At 52.6% G+C, this 20586-nt stretch overlaps 1 protein-coding gene across 36 annotated transcripts in view; it reads left to right on the plus strand.

Annotated features, from left to right (window-relative positions):
• Positions 1–20586, plus strand: part of LOC128827008 (isoniazid-induced protein IniB-like) — a 93056-nt gene that overhangs the window by 31772 nt on the left and 40698 nt on the right. The window lies entirely within an intron of this gene.

The raw sequence follows: 20586 nt of genomic DNA on the forward strand, positions 1-20586 counted from the left end.
ATTGATGACATCTGCATCATCTGGACCCATGGAAAAGAAGCCCTTGAGGAATTCCACCATGATTTTAATAATTTCCATCCCACCATCAACCTCAGCCTAGATCAATCCACACAAGCGGTCCATTTCCTGGACACTACTGTGCTAATAAGTGATGGTCACATCAATACCACCCTATACCGGAAACCTACTGACCGCTACACTTACCTACATGCCTCCAGCTTCCATCCAGGACACACCACACGATCCATTGTCTACAGCCAAGCTCTAAGATATAACCGCATTTGCTCCAATCTCTCAGATAGAGACAAGTACCTACAAGATCTCTATCAAGCATTGTTAAAACTACAATACCCACCTGCTGAAGTGAAAAAACAGATTGACAGAGCCAGACGAGTACCCAGAAGTCACCTCCTACAAGACAGGCCCAGCAAAGAAAATAACACAACACCACTAGCTGTCACCTTCAGCCCCCAACTAAAACCTCTCCAGCACATCATCAGAGATCTTCAACCTATCCTGAAAGATGATCCTTTACTCTCACAGATCTTGGGAGACAGACCTGTCCTCGCTTACAGACAACCCCCCAACCTAAAGCAAATACTCACCAGCAACCACACATCACTGAACAAAAACACTGACCCAGGAACCTTGTAACAAAGCCCAATGCCAACTCTGTCCACATATCTATTCAAATGACATCATCATAGGACCTAATCACATCAGCCATACCATCAGGGACTTGTTCACCTGCACATCTACCAATGTGATATATGCCATCATGTGCCAGCAATGCCCCTCTGCCATGTACATTGGCCAAACCGGACAGTCTCTATGCAAAAGAATTAATGGACACAAATCTGACATCAGGAATCCTAATACTCAAAAACCAGTGGGAGAACACTTTAACCTGTCTGGTCATTCAGTGACAGACCTGCGGGTGGCTATATTACAACAGAAAAACTTCAAAAACAGACTCCAAAGAGAGACTGCTGAGCTGGAATTGATATGCAAACTAGATACAATCAACTCAGGATTGAATAAGGACTGGGAATGGCTGAGCCATTACAAACATTGACTCTATCTCCCCTTGTAAGTATTCTCACACTTATTATCAAACTGTCTGTACTGAGCTAGCTTTATTATCACTTCAAAAGTTTTTTTCTCTTATTTAATTGGCCTCTCAGAGTTGGTAAGACAGCTCCCACCTGTTCATGCTCTCTGTATGTGTGTATATATATCTTCTCAGTATATGTTCCACTCTATATGCATCCGAAGAAGTGGGCTGTAGCCCACGAAAGCTTATGCTCTAATAAATTTGTTAGTCTCTAAGGTGCCACAAGTACTCCTGTTCTTTTATCTTTTAACCAGTTACCAATCCATGAGATTACCTTTCCTCTTATCCCGTGGCAGCTTACTTTGCATAAGAACCTTTGGTGAAGGACCTTGTCAAAGGCTTTCTGAAAATCTAAGTACACTATATCCACTGGATTCCCCCTTGTCCACATGCTTGTTGACCCCCTTAGAGAGTTCTAGTAGATTGGTGAGGCATGATTTCCCTTTACTAAAACCATGTTGACTCTTCCTCAACAAATTATGTTCATCTATATGTCTGACAATATTATTCTTTATTACAGTTTCAACCAGTTTGCCCGGTACTGAAGTCAGACTTACAGGCCTGTAATGGCCGGGATCACCTCTGGAGCCCTTTTTAAAAATTGGCCTCACATTTGCTATCTTCCAGTCATCTGGTACAGAAGCTGATTTAAATGATAAGTTACAGACTACAGTTAGCAGTTCTTCAATTTCACATTTGAGTTCCTTCAGAACTCTTGGGTGAATCCCATCTGGTCCTGGTGACTTATTGCTGTTTAATTGATCAATTTGTTCCAAAACCTCCTCTAATGACACCTCAATCTGGGACAGTGTATAGTTATGGTTGATGTAATTAGGTTGACGCAGTGTACGTGTAGACAATGACTTGGTTAGATCAACTGTTACTGGCTTTCAGGAGCCATCCCAAAATGCCCCACACTGACAATACAATTGATACAAGTGCTCCTGGTGAGGACGCGCACCCCTGATGTAAAGACCCAAATGTGCACACCAACAAGCAATTCAATAACTGCGGTGGCTCTAAGCCAACATAAAGTTAGATTGAAATAATTTTGTAGTGTAGACATGGCCTAAGAAATGTTATTTCTGGCTGACGTGAACTATCCTTCTTATATCACCATCTCTGAACGGCAAACAGCTAAAGCTCTTGTTCTGAGGTGATGCTGGTCAGACTCTAAACAGGGTCCTATTGTTTGTCCACTGGACAGTTCATTAGGTTTTTAAGACTGGGAACAGTCAGTCGTTAAGAGGAGGAAGCAGAACCCATGGCTCTTATCAGCGTGAGATCGGTGCCTGCCAGAGATGAAGAAGGGCAGACAGGGAGAACAGGCTGGCAGGTGTGGATGTGTTTTCAGAAGAGCTCTTGCATGAAAGAGCTGTGCCAACATAGCAATGCCGCCGGCGACAGGTAAAGGTGGGGTGTCCAGCGAGGCAAAGAGGGGCCTCAGTAGCGCTTTGATGTACTAGGATTGGGTCCTGGTTGTGGGCCGAGAGAGAGAAAACAGAGGCCCAGATTCTCAGGCCTTGTCTATACAAGAAAGATCCATTATAACCAATGGTGGGATTTTAATCTGAGGTAGTTCAGCCATGAAAACCCCTGTGTGGAGGCTCTTCTTTCCATTCAAATCAGGTTTATGTCGCATTATCCTAAACTGACCAGGAATCGGTTTCAGCTGAACTGAAGTACAACACTGCTAAACTGAAACAAATATCCACCAGTCTGTAGCACTGGTTCAACCGACTCACTTTACATTGCTCTGTCTCTCGTCGGTACTTACGTGGCCCCTGACAGTGCAAATTTTGGAAGGGTTCTAAAACCTCATGCTTAGGGAACAGCCCAATATCTGTTAGGGATAAGGATGAGACTTTCATGGGGGCAGATTCCCAGATCGGCTAATGCGGGGTTCTAAGGACTTCCTCTGTAGCAGTGGGTGCTGGCCAGTGCCGGAGGTGGGATACTGGAGGAAATGGCTCTCAGGTCTAATCCCGTCTTGCCAGTCCTTTCCTCTGGAAAACCATTTGTGATTTGCTAGCGGGGGCCAGGAATGGCGGACATTTCTGAGGAGGACGACCTCAGAGCCATGGCTGGGGGAGGGAAGTTCAGGGGAGCATTACTTGAGATGGGGAGACTTGGATAACTCTCAGCCGTCACTTGCTACACAATTGTCAGCCAGTAAACCAGGAGCTGAGTACAACTAGTGGAAGCATAATCCACTGATGTCTCTCCTGTACATAAAGTCTGAGCATACATGGGAGCGCCTCTGATTTTATTACTTGCTACATTCATGCCGCCAGGGGTGGCTTTTGGGACTCAGGTTATGGAGGGAGGGTCGTCCAGTGGTAGAGCATTAGCTTAGGACTCAGGACACCACAGCTCAATCCCCTGCTGTGCCACAGACTCCTGTGTGGCCTTGATTACGTTCTTGAGTCGCTCTGTGCCTCAGTTTCCCATCTGTAAGAGAGGGATAATAGCACTGCCCTTCCTTGCAGGGGTTTTGGAGGTTAAGGATATGAAAGATTGTCAGATGCTTCAGCTATAGGGGCCATATCTTCACGAATGGTAGACACATCTGCAGTGTGGGGGGCAGGCCTTTCACAGAGGGAAAGAAGAAATCTTCATGACTTCAACGAGACAATAAAGTGGCAGGAGTTGCAGGCTACAAAGTCTGGGCAAAATGGGAAGGTAAAGACAGACTTGTTCGTTCTACTGGACAGAGCCAGTGGTACAAGATGCTGGGCTTGAGCGAGCAGGGTAAGATCAGACTCATTGCCCCTTCAAGAGAACAGCCCGTAGGGCCTGGGAGTAATTGAGAGGCTGCAGGGCTCGGGATGGGATATTTGGTTAGTTAGCAGACACTGTGGGCATGGGGATTGGGGAAGTGTCAGAAACATACAGCTAAGGGTAGCATAAAATCCCTCCTTTACCTGTAAAGGGTTAAGAAGCTCAAATCACCTGGTTGGCACCTCTCCAAAAGGACCAATGGGGGGAGAAGATACTTTCAAATCTGTGGGGGAAGGTTTTTGTTTTGTCTCTTTGTGTTGTTCTCTCCGGGTCAGCGAGGAATTACGGCAGTGAAAATACGTGTCCCAAAGCCGTACCTGAACTAAGCATGTAAGATTATAAATTGTAATAGGAAGGAAATGTATTAGATTATCTTTTGTTTTAGCTTGTGAATTCTCCTTATGCTATGAGGGAGGTTTATTTCTGTTTTATTTTGTAACTTTAATGTTTTGCCTAGAGGGGAATCATTTGGAAAGAGGGTGGTCTTCTTATTTATGGACATATACTCCAGAACAGGCTTTGGAGATGATCCTGCTGAAATGTATCTTAAAAGGGCTCTCAATTCATCACCTCAATCACTCGCATCACTCTCAATTCATCACCTCAATCACTCCTTGTTCTTTCTACCGTCCATGTCTCCCTTTCCTTCCCAGAGCCCCGCTGAGCCTGCGGTGCGCAGTTCCCTCGCTTCATCGGGGAACCCCAATCCAGAGTGAGTCCGGTTTTGAGTCACTCTCCCCTCGGAGACCTGGCACGTCGGCTCTCCCGGGGCCCGTCTCGGTGTCAGACTCACAGGACAGCCTCCGCCAGTGTACAGGAGACAAGCGCATTGCGGGACTGATTCAGTGCCAATGGGATCAGAGTCAATGGGATTTATCCCCCTGCCCTCATTGGGGTTTGCCTCACACCCAATGGATGGAGCGAATTCCTCATGGGGCCAAATCCTCTGCTAGTGTAAAGTCCCTGCAACTGCTTTCAGTATACGCGAGTTACTCCTGATTGACACCAGGGAGGCTCGGGCCCTTTCAGCAAACCGGGACGTTTATTGCATTAATGCAGCAGAAGGTGATTAGTTCATTATAACCGAGGTGGGGCCCCTCACCGGGGCGTCTCCACCCTTCACAAGCGGTTATTGCCTTTATCCCCACAACGCTGCCGGGAGGCTGGGGAACTCTCACAGCCCCTGGTTCCAAGAGGTGGGACTGAGGCAGAGAGATGGAGGCTGGGGTATGGAAATGAGCCATTCAGAGTCCGGGGGGGGGGGGCAGAGATCACCCAGCGCCTGAATAAACCCCACGTCGCTGAGCCTGGGGATGTGGCACCGCTGGGACTTCCCAACGCGGCTCGAGGATTGTTTTCACCCACCTGCCATTGGGAAATCACAGCCTGGCCTCTCCGCCGGTGTCAATGGCTGGATCAGAGATTTCCCAACCCACAATAAAGTTCCACAATGTCATGGAATAATCATGGAGATAACAGACCCGCCCCACAGCCCTCGGGGACATCACTCAGGCCAGGGCTGGCAGTCAGGGCATTGGGGGCAGCCGCGTGACAGGGCCGGATGAACGTTTTGTGGGCCCCCATGGAGGCAATGGAGCCTGGCGCGGGGGGGGCGGGGTCGGTCCCCAGAGCGAGGGGCCAGCCGGAGGCAATGGGGCCTGGCATGACTGGGGCACTGATTACAAACTGGCAGTTGCCAAACGCACAGAGCCCCGCCTGGCCCTGTGCTGCCAGAGTGCCCCTTCCCCTTGGGGGCGGGCCCATACTGCACCACACAGCCCCCCCTGCCAACACCGGAACACCCCCCGCCCGATTCCCTGTGGCCAGAGCCTCCCCAGACTCACTATGCCCTCCCCTCCCCCACAAATGTCCAGCACCCTGCACAACACCACCCTCGCCCAGCGCCCCCTGCCCACAGCCCCACCACCAGGGCCGTCCTTAGGATTTATGGGGCCCTATTAAACTGGTGCCCCTATGCCCGAGTTGGGGCACAGCCACCACCCCCGCCCGCAGACCCCCAGAAGACCCCCCCCCCAATGCTGACACACACTGAGCTTCGTACGCAGCAGACGCGGCGGCAGCCGGGGATCGCAGCCCGGGAGGGAGGGACGAGGCACCAAAGGACACCGAGCCGCCCGGCCCGTCTCACGGCAGCGGAGAGTCACAGTTCAGCACAGATCCCCGTGTACCCTCTCCCTCGTGCACAATGCGCCCGCTGGTGCATTCGGCTCTGGGAATACGGCCCCTGCCTAAGGAGACTGCAGCGTGCTGGGTGTGCGGGAGCCGACCCGCCCTTACCTGCTGGCCCAAATCTTCCGGTGCCCTAAGGACGGCCCTGCCCACCGCAACTGCCCAGCACCCCCCACAGAAGCTCCATTCCCTAGTGCCCCAACACAGACAGATCTTCCCCGTCACCTCACAGCCCAGCACCCCCAGAGACCCACTCCCCACCCTCTGCCTCCTGGCCGCACTCACCGGCCCTGCTGGGAGGTGACTGTGTCTGTCGGGCTGAGCCGGCAGCGCAGCCAAGGCTGGTCCCAGGGCGGGGAATCGCTCCGGCCCCTCGGCAGTGCTGCGATCAGCCAGGCCAGGGCCTGCTCCGCCCAGGCTCCCTCAGGCCCCACTTCCCTGGAGGGGCCCAGGCAAGCTCCCCACACTGTCAACCCCACACATACACCTGGCTGAGACAGGCCAGGCTTCTGCACCAGTCCCAGGCAGCTCAGCTCCGGGGAGACACGCCATACCCGGAGCCGGAGGGGCACTGGGGTCCAGCCAGGGGGCGGAGAGGAGCAGGGGGTGGGGCCAGGGGGTGGAGAGGAGCCCTCGGCCTGAGGAGCAAGTGATGGGTGGAGGGGAGCCAGTGGGGTCTTGGGGCGCAGGGCAAGTGGAGCGGGCTGGGGCCCCTTCTGAGCATGGGCCCGGCTCCATGGAGCCGCTGGTGCCATTGTAAACCCGACACTGGTGACTAATGGTTGTAGAAAGGAACATGACGGGATTCATTGGGGTAGCTAAGGGAGAGGCGGCTAGTGAGGGAGAAGCAGAGGCAGGTTGGTGTGGGGGGTCACGGGGGCACTAGGGTCACAGAACGCAGGTCCCACTGAATCAGATTTGTCCCAGGACTTCCCAAAGTCTTCTATGACACGTGACACAGAAAACTCTTTGTGCCACCTGGCAGAAGGCACGGGGTTGAGGGGGGGAGAGTTTTTCAGGGATCCCCTGGGTCAAGTATGTGCAGAACAATTCATTGAAGGATGGCAGCTAAGGTGTCTGCTGAGAGCCAGGAGTCATCAGCGTCTTTGTGAAATGTATGTAGGATCATGTTTAAGAAGTGACGTATTTATACTGGAAATTACGTCTTAAAGCTTTTGAAGTGAAAGGCAGGTCTCCAGGTGGTGATATGCCTCGGCAGGTGCTTCTCTCTCTGTCTGATCATTGTGTGCTGTGATCTCAGCGTGTAAGTTTATTTTCATATATAGCCACCAGCTAATCAAGGTTGTGAAATCGACAAGAAGGAGCACACGGTATAGGAACAAAGATCAAAGGACTGTTTTGCGATATCTGGGGTTGCAAAGAGACAGGCCGGATCTTTCTCCTAGGAAGCAAGTTGTGTGTTTGCCTAGGAACAGAAGGTCACAGCCAAGCAGGCCGGAAAGGATCTTTGGGGGAGCAACCCTCAGTCTTTTGTTAATTGCCTAGGCCCTAGGATATGGGCTGTGATTTTATTGTACATGTAGCTTTTGGTTTCCAGTTACTCCTAGTGGCTATTATTTGAAATCTCCTCTTTGTTCAAGACACGTTTGCTTGCCTTGTCCCTGAGCAGCTCTCCGGGCTGTTTCAGTCGAGCGGGGATCTGAGGTGTTACCGGCACACCGGGCGGTGCTGTTCCTTGGGAGAAAACACAGCGAGTGTCCAGTACCCAGGGGCTCCATACAGAAGTTGCTTGGCAGGCTTGGGAGCTGGAGTGCCCCTATCGCTAACCTGCAGAGGGACTGCGGGGTCGGCCCAGGCTGAGGTTTGACTGCTTGCGTCGCCTGTGGCGGGTGGATTACGGGAGCTGGCCCCTGGGTAGCCCAGTCGGCTCCCTCACGGTAAGAGCAGAGGGTAGCAGGGTGCCTCCCAGCCCTGGGTACCCCTGGGAAGTGTCACAGTGGAGTTCGGCAGTGCTGGGGGGGCAGAATTTAGGAATCATGTGGCACATTCATCCTCACGCCCCCCATGACTCAGAGCTCAGCTCCCCATACACACACCCATGATATGGATTTGCAGGGGGCCAAAAGGGTTACCTAGGGAGGTGTTGGAATCTCCTTCCTTAGAGGTTTTTAAGGCCCGGCTTGATGAAGCCCTGGCTGGGATGATTTAGTTGGGGATTGGTCCTGCTTTGAGCAGGGGTGGGACTAGATACCTCCTGAGGTCCCTTCCAACCCTGATATTCTATGATTCTATTGTAAGCAGAGTCAGGATAAGCTCTACCCTGACATCTGGTGGTGAATTATGGCGAGGGTGGAAAAGTCTCAGGGGGGTAGCTGTTTTAGTCTGAATCTGTAAAAAGCAACAGAAGGCCCTGTGGCACCTTTAAGACTAACAGAAGTATTGGGAGCATAAGCTTTCGTGGGTAAGAACCTCACTTCTTCAGATGCAAGGGGGAAAAGAACTTCAGGGGCTGATCTTGTTTGCATAGGCACACCCACCCGCCTGGCCTGGGACAACAACAACTGAAAGTGGTTACTTTGGCTGGTGTGGGATCCCCAGTTTCTCTGTTATTGGGGCAGGAAGAATAAAGTTTTGTTACCCTGATTCTGTGAATCAAGGCCAGTGGAACTGTTGTATGACAAAGGACTCACCAGTAACTAAGTAGCAATCGCTAGACAAGGGGCATGGGTTACAAAACCCAGTGAATGGAGAGAGGTTAGGGACAGGTATGTGTGCCTGGTGGTATGGGGCCCTTTTGAGGGCCTGGAATACCAATTGCACTACCTCTCTCCACTGTTGAATAGCAGAACTAAATTTGCTTCCATTAGAAGTCTAGCTAGAAGTTGCTGAACTGAATTCACTTTGGACCAATGGTGCACCAGCCCTGGGGCTCCCCTACTACAAGCTGAAATCACTAAAAGAGCTAAATTTGCTGAGCTGAGATCACTGAGTGCTGTGTTAACTAGTGGGGGAGCCTGAAGATATATTGCTAAGCAGTTGGCAGAGCTGAGCAGTTTGTGGGACGGTTGGAGTGGCCCATGGAACAGCGAGTGGAGCGGCGCAGAGCGGAGCTGAGCCATTTGTGGGGACAGCTAGAGCGGTTCATGGGATGGCTGGTGAAGTGGAGCAGCTGGCAGAGCTGAGCAGTTTGCGGTGACGGCTGGAGGAGCGGAGCAGCGTGGCGTAGCGCGGCTGGTAGAGCGAACCATTCGTGGTAAAGGCTGCAGCAGAACTCCACGGAGAGGTGGGGAAGTCGGCCTCGGACCGTGTAAGGTGCCCCTTAGCGTCCCGTGTGCCCCCCCGCATTTCCTCCCAGGCTGGGGGGGAGGGTAAAACTCTGCAGATAAACTTTTGAACTCTGGGGCGGCACTGACCCGGAACAGAGACTTTGGGGTTGTTGGACTTTGGGGTGATTGGACTTAAGACCCTGAGGGGAAAAGGACACTGCCAAACATACTTGGAGGTGGGTCTTTTGCTCATGGTTTGTGTTATGAATCCTGTTTGTGGTGTTTCCCCAACATAATGCCGCATTGTTTCCCTCCTTTATTAAAAGGCTTTTGCTACATTCACACTTTGTGCTTGCCAAAGGGTAAGTATTGCCTCCTAGAGGCGCCCGGGGGATGGTATATAATTGTCCCAGGTCACTGGGTGGGGGCTCGAGATGGTTTTGCATTGTGTTATTGAAACGGAACCCCTAGATGCTGAACCCGGCCCTTGTTGCTGCCAACTCAGAGGGGCAGAAGGGTTACACTATGAAGGGGTCTGGACTTGCCAGTTGGAAAGTAGGAAGAGGTCTGGATTAGATCTGGAAAATGGGGTTACATTTGGAGTCCCCCCCCCCCTCGCAGTATTTCCGTTCTGAAATGGTGCCTCATGCTCTGCTGAGTGGACCAGGCTCCCCATCTGGACATCACCCACGATGGACTGCCAGCTCCTCGCTTAGCAAGGGGAGGCCGTGCATCATGGCAGTTGTATGTCCATGGTGTATCATGGGAGTCTGACCAGGGCCTAGCCCAAAAGCACGAGTCACCCAACTACAGCTCCCATGAGGCTCCCTGGTGGCATTTGAGAATGGAAATATTTCGGATTTGGGACATACCGTTTTTGATGGTAAGTTTTTGACCAGCCGTCGTCTGGATGCTGCAGCTTCAGTCTCCTGAGCCCAGGGCCGGCGCTTCCACTAGGTGACCCTAGGCGGTTGCCTAGGGCGGCAGGATTTGGGGGGCGGCATTTTGCCACCCTCGGTGGAAATTCGGCGGCGGGGGGTCCTTCTGCTCCGGGTCTTCGGTGGAAATTTGGCAGCGGATCCTTTACTCGCTCTGGGACCCCCCGCGGAAGTGCCCCAAAGACGCGGAGCGGAAGGAACCCCACCGCCGAATGCTCAGAGGAGGAGCTGCCACCTAGGGCAGCAAAAACCCTGGCGCTGCTCCTGCCTGGGCCTATTTTAATCCCTGACCAGGCTGCTGAAGGTGCCCGTGAAAAGGGCAGCTGACTTGTGTTGACACCTGTCCTGCTGGTAACGGGACTGAGCCTCCCACACCTCATCTCTGACGTCCCCTGGCGAGAGACCTGGCTGTGGTGTGGTCCACTGAGCCCATTCGGTCTTGACAGAAACAGCTTCTAAGACCAAAGATGAGTCCAAGTTGATTCCATTTTACTAACCTTCGCCCCGGGATGCTCTCTCCACGGACAGGGTCGGCTGGTAGGGTCCCTCTTCAGCAGATAGGCTCATTTTTATTAAACTTTCAACACAGGCTGTAACGTACAGATCCCAGCTAGACAACAAACATCTGGATCATCACTGAGGGCATGTCTATGTTGCAGCAGCGACTCTCAGAGCTTGTGTCAACTGGCTCGGGCTTGCGGAGTTCACGCGACAAGGCTAAAAATAGCCGTGTAGACGTTCCATGCCAGGCTGGAAACCCAGCAAGGGGAGAGGGTCTCAGAGCCCGGGCTCCATCCTGGGTGTGAACGTCTACACTGCTATTATTAGCCCAACACCATGAGCCCCATGAGCCCAAACCAGTTGACCTTGGCTCTGCGACTCGCTGCCGTGCGGTTGTTTTTTTGCAATGTAGACATACCCCGAGTGACCAGGTGAGCAGCCCTGGGCTTCAAAAACATCTGGAGCATCAGTGTGTGTTATGGTCAGCGCTGGAGTTCATAAACATCTGGAGCATTATTGAGTGTTCACATAGGGTGTGTCGAGGATTCATAAACATCTGGAGTATTTCAGATGGGCCGCGTTTGGGTTCATACACATCTGGAACGTTACTGAAGGTTTAAACGGGATATGGTTGGGGTAAGGAACCCAGGATTTCCTAGCCGGGGTGGGGCAGGATTGCAGACTGCCACAGGGGCAGGCTGGATGTTCCTCAGGCCTTTGCCATCCTTTAGGAGGAAGGTGGGGTCTCCAGGAATGGTGGAGGTGCTCACATGTGGCAGGCTCGTGATCATCACAACGTCTGTCCGCATCGGGGGAGTGGCTGCTTGTGCCGGTGGCCCCTGGGAAGCCTGGTTGGCATAACTGAGGGCCAGCTGCGCCAAACGTCTCTTCTTGAAGAAGGCCTGGGTGGTGGCATGGAGCAGCTGCAGGATGCGAGGCACGGGTTTGCCTGGGTGCAGGAAGAAGTCGAAGCCGGAGCAGTCGGTGGAGTCATAGGATGGCTGCAGGGATGCCTCCCCTTTATGTCTATATGCCTATTTTGTCACTGCAAAACTTTCCAATCAACGGGAATAGAATCTTGGGCATTTGTCCTTCCAAGCTATGGCCTTGGGGTTTGAAACTCTTGTGCTATGCTGAGTCTTCTCCAGGATTGTCCTCCTGAGACCCAGTTTGTACTCTGTGCATCTACGTGATTGTTTTGCTGGCTGTCTTCTTCACACAAATCCTCCAGCAGGCAGCTTTGCTGTTGGTGCACTAAACTGGGGTGAGGTAAGTTCTCACAGACTTGTACTAAATGATCTTGCTGTCCACAGTTGACACACATCCATCCTTTTGTCTATCTTCATACTACTGGCTTACCAGTTCCCTTAGGCTTCTCAGGGGTTAAAATGTCCTGAATTGGGTGGAGCAGGCCTTGGCCTAGTATCTGCGACTGAGCCAACTGCTGCTGCAGAGGTTTCCCTTTCCAGTCTATCTCCGAACTCCTCTCACCGCTACAGGATGCTCTTTCCTGTTCCTTCACCCACTGACGGCCAGCTTTACTCAGGAGTTGCCCCTTCTCATCACAGCACTCTTTCTCCATAGATCTCCCTTGAAGCAAGAGCTCTTCATAGGGAATGTTTCTCTGTTGACCCTATGGATTCTGGATTCTGAGTACGATTTGTAATGATTTGTGCAACAGCCTAATTCGAACTAGTCTTTTATATCCAAATCCAGTTCTGTGTCTTCTTTCTCAAGCCTCAAGAGTTTCTTGGACTAATGAATGGAATCTAGTGAGTTAGAGCAGTGCGACTGTAAACCAGGACTCCTGCGTTATATTGCCAGTGGTGGGGGAAGGTGGGGCCTAGTGGTTAATAGATTCATAGCTTTTAAGGACAAAAAGGACCATTAGGATCATCTAGTCTGGCCTCGTGCATAACACAGGCCAAAGAGCCTCACCCATCATTTCTGCATCAAGCCCATAAATTATAGACCAATCAGAAATGATCTTTTAAAAAGCTGTACAGTCTTCAGTCTGGGGAGAGATGTGGGGCTGGGAGTCAGGACGCCTGGGTCCTTTTCTCAGTGCTGCGCAGGGTGCAGAATCTAGTAGGTTAAAGCAGTAACTCCTGGGTTCTACTCCTAACTGTGGGAAACAGGAGTGCGCAAAAGGAGGGGCGATCAGGGGCATCTTCACCTCCTTCCTACCCTTCAGAGTTAGCTACATAGCCTGGGGCTTTCGTTGGTCCTTGGGCAGCGTGATGTATAAGTTGACCATTATTGTCACCTCGCTCAACATGTTCACTAGGGTTTTCCTCCTTACTGTCATCAACGCCGACAACTGCATCTCCATGGCCTGTGTTGCTATTCACTTCTTGGGTGGGTTCCTGGTCCCATTAGCCTTGATCATCACCTGCTACATTCTTCTAGCTGCCAAGCTGAGGAGAAGCCATCTCACTGAGTCCAGGAAGCCCCTCAATGTCCACCTTGTCTTGATCCTGATCTTTTACCTCTGCTGGCTCCCGTATCACGTCTTCTACTTCCTGCAGGTCTCAGGTGATGCACCACATTCAGTGATGGAAAAATCCCTGGACATGGGCATCCTCTTTGCTGATGGCCTGCTCTATTTTCACAGCTGCCTCACTCCCATCGTCTTCCTTTCCATGGGCCAGGAGTTCATGGGCTGCAGGGAAAATGCATGTAACTACCAAAATGCTGTTCACTTGGAAGGAGAGCCAGCTGAAATGTTCAACGGGAGATGGGATCCATTCATAAACTGTATGCTAGCTCAAGATAACGAGCTTCCTAAGTGTGTTGTGTCCCCCATAGTAACTGAACTGTACATAGACTCATAGACTCATAGACTTTAAGGTCAGAAGGGACCATTATGATCGTCTAGTCTGACCTCCCGCATGATGCAGGCCACAAAGCCGTCCCAACCCCTTTCCCTTGACTCTACTGTTGAAGTCCCCAAATCCTGTGGTTTAGAGGCTTCAAGTAGCAGAGAATCCTCCAGCTAGCGACCCCTGCCCCATGCTGCGGAGGAAGGCGAAAAACCTCCAGGGCCTCTGCCAATCTACCCTGGAGGAAAATTCCTTCCCGACCCCAAACATGGCGATCAGTAGAACCCCGAGCATGTAGGCAAGACTCTCCAGCCAGACCCTCATTGACCATTGATACTATTTACCAGAAGATGACAGCCTACTACTGCTAATGAACTTAGGTGCTCCTTCAGCATCTGTGCTTAAAGTGTGGTGCTGAAGGTTCTAGATTCAATCCTTGCTGATGGCACATGCTGGGGGATGGGGATCACTACACAAAAAAGGGTCTACATTCTTGACCAATATTTGTCATAAGGAATGGCTGGGCCTGCAGCGCTTGGGGCACTTGACCACAGGCCTGAGCCGATGGGCGTCTTCCCACCGATATCAGTGGGGATTGGATCAGACCATTGGCAGCAAAACTTGCTCAAAATGCTTTGCTATTGTGCTACTTAAATGCTGGTCTGAAGCATTCTCTGGTGTTTGCTTCCCTGCTGATTTTCTAGGCTCAGCGTCAACATCTAGTAGCTTCACAGAACAGCTGTGGTGATTTTCTTTTGCCACTAAAGGAATTTTCTTCCCGTGCTGCTCTCATCTGAACTAATGTACAGTGGGTCTGTGTTGGGGTTGGTCTATCTTAGCAGCATCCCTTGTGGTTCAGATGGGGTGGCCACCTAGTGGCTAGACGGGAACAAATCCCAGTGTAACAGAGTCTAATCCTGCAGCTTCCCTCGCCCATGTGAGTGTGAGTGAGGCTCAAAGCCCAGCCCACAGTGCAGTTCAAAGACAAGAGCTGTACCAGATGAGCCAGGAGAAAGGTCAATAGGCAAGACGGGTGCTGCGGACGTACACGATCTATTTCCCCACTCGGACATACAGGAGATACAGGACAGACAGGAGATACAGAACAGACAGGACAGACAGGAGATACAGGAGATACAGGAGGACTTTCTCCAAGATGGTGCTGCAGGTATATGCACAATATGATGCACGGCAGATCTCGTGGCTCTAGGAGGGCAGTAGGGTCTAAGGATTAGAACACAGGGCCTGGGAATCTGGACTCCTGGGTTCTATCCACCTCTGGAAGGGGACTGGGATCTAGTGGGTCACAGCAGAGGGCCGGGGAGTCAGGACTCCCGGGTTCTACCCCACAACTCTGAGAGGAATGGGGTCTAGTGGTTGTGGGGGGCTGGTGGGAGTCAGGAGCACCCGATGAGACTACTGAGCAGCAGCCACAAGGACCATGGGAGTCCAGACTGTCTGCGCTCTTTGCTCTCTCCAGCAAGCAGCCGCAGTGACACTGGCTCCGTGTTCCCCTGTGCCAATGCTCAGAGCACGGTTGCTTTATCCTGCAGTGGTTTGTAGGGCTGGTGGTTTTGCTTTCTGACACAGTGGGCCATAAATATGCAGTTGAATAGGGAGGATAGTTTGCTCTTCTGTTCCCCTTTCTTTGGTGGCACATAGAGCACATTATAGGCAACCATTAGCTAAGTCTTCATGCCTGTGTGAGGTGGGAAAGGAAGTTGACTTGTCCTAAAGCCAGGCAATTGGACCGAATCCTTTCTATCCACTTCCCCTGCTCTAACCCTGCAGACCCAAATCCCTTCCCCGAGCTGTGGATAGGATCCAGAAGTCCTGACTCTCAGCCCACCCCCCCCCCCCCGACTCTAATGAGGAGACAACTTCCCTCCCAGCACTGGAAATATCACTTTTGTGTGTCTTGTTTATTTAGCTGTAAACTCTTTGGGACTCTCTGGTCATCTATGTTTGTACAATGCCCAGAATAACAAGGCCCAAATCTCAGCTGGGGCAGGGACTGTCTCTCGCTGTATCTGGGCAGCGCCCAGGAAAACAGGGCATCGACCTATCACTAGACAGATGTTAAATACGAATGAAACAATGAGGTTATCTCAGGTGAGCTCCCAGCTGATCTGCTTTTGGGGTCTCTCCAGATCGACTCCTGCTCTACACTATAACATTTAACCCTCTTCAATAGCGTTTGAAACTCACTTTCCCTCCACACACAAAACTGCTTTAGTCAGTTACGGCTGGTTCTAAGCAAGGTCACACCTTTTAGCCCAAATCATTCCAGGCTCAATTGTTTCATGAGCTCTTTAATTATGGCCTTGTGACTTCAGGCGGTATTTGGAGTGGAGCTAACAGATTCCTCTCAGGTCCCTCGTTAGGCCTTTCTACATCTATCCCCTCCCATACCAGGCCCCCCACATCATCCTTCCAGCCTCCCAAGGAATATCTCTCTGTGCCCATGTTAATGTAACCAGACCGTGTCATCACGCTACAAACCACTTGTGGTTGTACCTCCACTAACATCCCCACCAGCATGTGGCACCACAGGGCTGTGATCTCAGCTGGGGCTGGGACTGTCTCTCACCATTGGTGTGTGTACTGTCTGGCACAACAGGGTCCTGATCTCATCTGCCTCCTAGTCATGACCCTGATACAGATGATAAATAATAATCATAATCTGATCCGGTATGGGAATTCCTGTGTGGTTTCCATGGGATACTTGGTGACACCACCCAGCTCTGTGCCACACAGATCCACAGGGAATAACCAGGTAAGTACTGAAAAGGCAGGTACTTGGGGTTCAGTCGTGTACCTCTAGCCCTAGAGTACCAGGAGCTGTGCAGCGTGCTAGGATCTGGAGAGACGTCTCCCTGAACAGTGGGGAATCAGCAGGAGTGATCCTGAGAATCTCCTACAGCGATGTATTTTAGGGAGAGTGACCATGTGAAGAAATGTCCTTTCTGGCTGACGTGAACTATCTTTCTTATATCACCATCTCTGAACGGCAAACGGCTAAAGCTCTTGTTCTGAGGTGATGCCCGGTCAGACTCTAAACAGGCTCCTATTGTTTGCCCACTGGACAGTTCATTGGGTTTTTAAGAATGGGAACAGTCAGTCATTAAGAGGAGGAAGCAGAACCCATGGCTCTTATCAGCGTGAGATCGGTGCCTGCCAGAGATGAAGAAGGGCAGACAGGGAGAACAGGCTGTCAGGTGTGGATGTGTTTTCAGAATCGCTCTTGCATGAAAGAGCTGTGCAAACATAGCAATGCCGCCGGCGACAGGTGAAAGATGGTGTGTCCAGCGAGGCAAAGAGGGGCCTCAGTAGCTCTTTGTTGTACTAGGATTGGGTCCTGGTTGTGGGCAGAGAGAGAAAACAGAGGCCCAGATTCTCAGGCCTTGTCTATACAAGAAAGATCCATTATTTGACCAATGGTGGGATTTTAATCTGAGTTAGTTCAACTATGAAAACCCCTGTGTGGAGGCTCTTCTTTCCATTCAATTCAGGTTTATGTTGCGTTATCCTAAATCAGTGGTCCCCAAACTTTTTACCTCGCACCCCCCGCTTACTCCTATATGTGCCCCCCCCACCCCCGCCCACCAGGAGCGAGTCACAGGTTGGGGAGGGGGCACGTGGACAGGGGTAAGGTGGCTGAGGTTGGGGTCACAGGTGCGGGCAGGGGCGGATCCCCAGACACAGGGCTGAGAGCAGATGCCCTGGTGTAGGACCGCCAGCTGGGACCCCGGGTGTGGGCCCGCGGCTAGTAGTGGATCCCTTGGTGCGTGGCTGGCAGTCAGGATGGGACTAGGAGCAGAGCTGAGTGGCGCTCTATCCCCACCCTGCATGGGGGCTGGCCTGTGCCCCAGCAGTGCCCCCAAATGTTCCCCTGCACCCCACTAGTGGGGCATGCCCCACAGATTGGGGACCTCTCTCCTAAATTGACCAGGAATCGGTTTCAGCTGAACTAAATACATCACTGCTAAACTGAAACAAGTATCCACCAAACAGTCTGTAGCTCTGGTTCAACTGACCCCCTTTACATTGCTCGGTCTCTCTTCAATACTTTCGTGGTCCCTGCCACCCTAATAGCTGGGAAAGTCACAATCATTAATGTATTTCTCCTATAGACCTCCCCATGAGGTAGCAAAGTGCTGCTACCCTCATTTTGCAGCTGGCAAACAGAGAGCCTACGTGATTTCCCCAAGGTCACACAAAAGCTCTGTAGCAGAGCAAGGAATTGAACTCATGGGTTAGGGCCCTAACCACTGGACCAGGCTTCCTGTCTAAAGGCCTTAAAATGGGTGTGAGTTTAAGGCACCTTTATGTCGCCATTAGGTTCGAAAGGACCTTACGGTGCATCTTCACTGCAGGGTTCATTTGAGTTATCTACATTCAAGTTACACCTCTCCAGTGAGAGCAGAAATGCTCTAAAATCCCCCTCCCACTGCTATATCCACACTGACGCTGCATTGACCCCTGTGTGATGCTAGGGCTGCTGGGGGCACATCTCCTGGTTCTTTGACCGGTAGAAAGCTGAGCTGCTCTATGGAGACTTTCCTAGTGAATTGAGGAACAATTTGTTTGTGCAACTAGTCTGTGGAACTCATTGCCACAGGATGTTGTTGAGCCAAGAACTTGGCTAGACTGGACATTCAAGTGGATAAAATTATATGGCATGGGGGGGGATGATATTGGGGGGAGATAAATCAGGTTCTTCTTCGAGTGCTTGCTCATATCCATTCCATTAGGTGTGTGCGCGCCGCGTGCACAATCGTCGGAAGATTTTCTACCCTAGCAACACCGGCGGGTCGGCTGTGGAGCCCCCTAGAGTGGCGCCTTCATGGCGCTGAATATATACCCAGCCGACCCGGCGCCCCCTCAGTTCCTTCTTACCGCCCCTGACGGTCGTTGGAACTGTGGAGCGCAGCATAGCTGTCCTCCACTCTCCCTAGCTTTGTTAGTTATTCGCAGTTGTAGTTATAGTTATAGTTCTAGTGTTTGTAGTTTAACAGTTAAATAGTTTTAAAGTTGTTAGATTTGTTATAATAGTCCAGGGGACTAAGGGGGTCGTCGCCCCCTTTCTCCCCCGGCCACGGGCCCGGGCTCATGCCCAGAGCTCCCGGCTTCAAGCAGTGCGCCTCCTGCGCTAAACCTATGCCCACGAGCGACCCGCACGACTCCTGTCTGAAGTGCCTGGGAGAGTCCCACCAAACAGATAAGTGCAAGATCTGTAAGGCCTTCAGACCAAGGACCAAGAAAGAGCGGGACTTTCGGCTCCGGCAACTCCTGATGGAGGCGGCACTTAGCCCGGACACTCCTTCTACGAGCCAGGCCCCGGCACCTAGCGCCTCGGTGCGCAGTGCCACAGCAGCACCGGCAATGCCGACAATGCGGGCGGTGTCGGACAAACCTCCCCGGCACCGGACCTCGTCGGCACCGCAGCAGGCACCTCGACGCCGGTCATTATCCCCGGGGCATAAAAAAGCCCATAAGACGGGGACCTCTGTGCCGAAGACGCCGGCTCCCCCAGTGCCGGGGGTAGAGCCGAGTGCGCCGGTGGAGCACCGGAAACAGGTGCCTCCAGCACTGTCGACTCCGGCACCGAGGCCGTTGAGTCCGGTGCAGATAGCGTCTCCACCGAGACCGGCGGTAATACAACTCCCGTCGACTCCGGAGACCTTCGTGGCGGCGAGAGACTTGATAGCTCTCACGGAGCCGGCACCGCCTCAACCACTGGCACCGACGGCACCGTTGACCCGCCCGGTCCAGTCAAGGGGGAAACCTGCCTTGATGCGCCCTCCATCACAAGGGCTGGAACCTCGGCACCGGTCCAGGTCCAGAAGCAGGTCCCCACGCCGCTCGCAGTCCCGGCACCGAATATCACCTCGGCACCGGTCGTACTCGCGGCCAAGATCTTCGTCGCGGCACCGCTCTACGTCTCGGCACCGCTATGATCGTCGGCACCGATCAACGTCGAGACGTAGTTCTCGGCACCGCTACGGTCGACGCTCGACGTCGAGAGGCCGCTCCCGGCACCGGGCGTACTCCAGGTCCTCGTCGAGGTCCAGATCTGGCTCCCGGCACCGACGAGGTCATCGGCACCGATTGCGGTCCCGGCACCGTTCGCCGGCACCGCGCAGAGATAGATCATCTCCGGACCGGTACCGTGCGGCACCGCAGCCCACGGGGATCGTTTCATCTCTCTCGGCACCGCCATGGCCGTCAAGATCGGTGTCTCGCTCCTCGGAGGACCTGTCGAGATCGGCATACCCCCCTCAAGGGCAAGCCGAGGATCGGAACTTGGGCCATTGGCAGGAGATGGCAGAGGACCACTCTCATGGACCATCTCACTGGTCATTTTGGACCCCGTGGGCGTACCACCAGGAGCAAGGGGCTCCAATACCATCAACCTCTCGCTCGGGTCACTCGGTTAGAAGGGCCCCAGAATCCACCATCTCTCGGCCTCCGCCAGGGGGCATGGAGGCTTCCGTGTCCACGCCACCCGACACCATAAACCCAAGTACAGGTGATGCTCCGGCCCAAGAGCAGGGGGATCAGGACCCCCCCTTGGATCCAGTACCACCGGAGGCATCTTCCTCCTCCTCTCCGGATGAGGCAGTGGCGGGCACTTCATGTACGGGTCCCCCTCCGATAGATCTTCGGGCTCACCAGGATCTCCTGCGTAGGATGGCCCGTAATATGGACCTGCAGGCGGAGGAGATAGTGGAAGTACAGGACCCTATCGTGAACATCCTCGGAGCGGATGCCCCATCGAGGGTGGCGCTACCCCTGATCCGCACGATACAAACCAATGCGGATACGATATGGCAAACTCCTGCCTCTATCCCACCCACAGCGAGAGGGGTGGAAAGGAAGTACTTTGTCCCGTCTAAGGACTACGGGTACTTGTATACCCACCCCCAACCGTGTTCACTGGTGGTGGCATCAGTGAACGCACGAGAGCGCCACGGCCAGCAGGCTGCAGCGCCTAAATCAAAAGAGGCTAA

The sequence above is a fragment of the Malaclemys terrapin genome, chromosome 21 (genome assembly GCF_027887155.1).
Source record: "Malaclemys terrapin pileata isolate rMalTer1 chromosome 21, rMalTer1.hap1, whole genome shotgun sequence".
NCBI classification, from domain to species: Eukaryota; Metazoa; Chordata; order Testudines; family Emydidae; genus Malaclemys; species Malaclemys terrapin.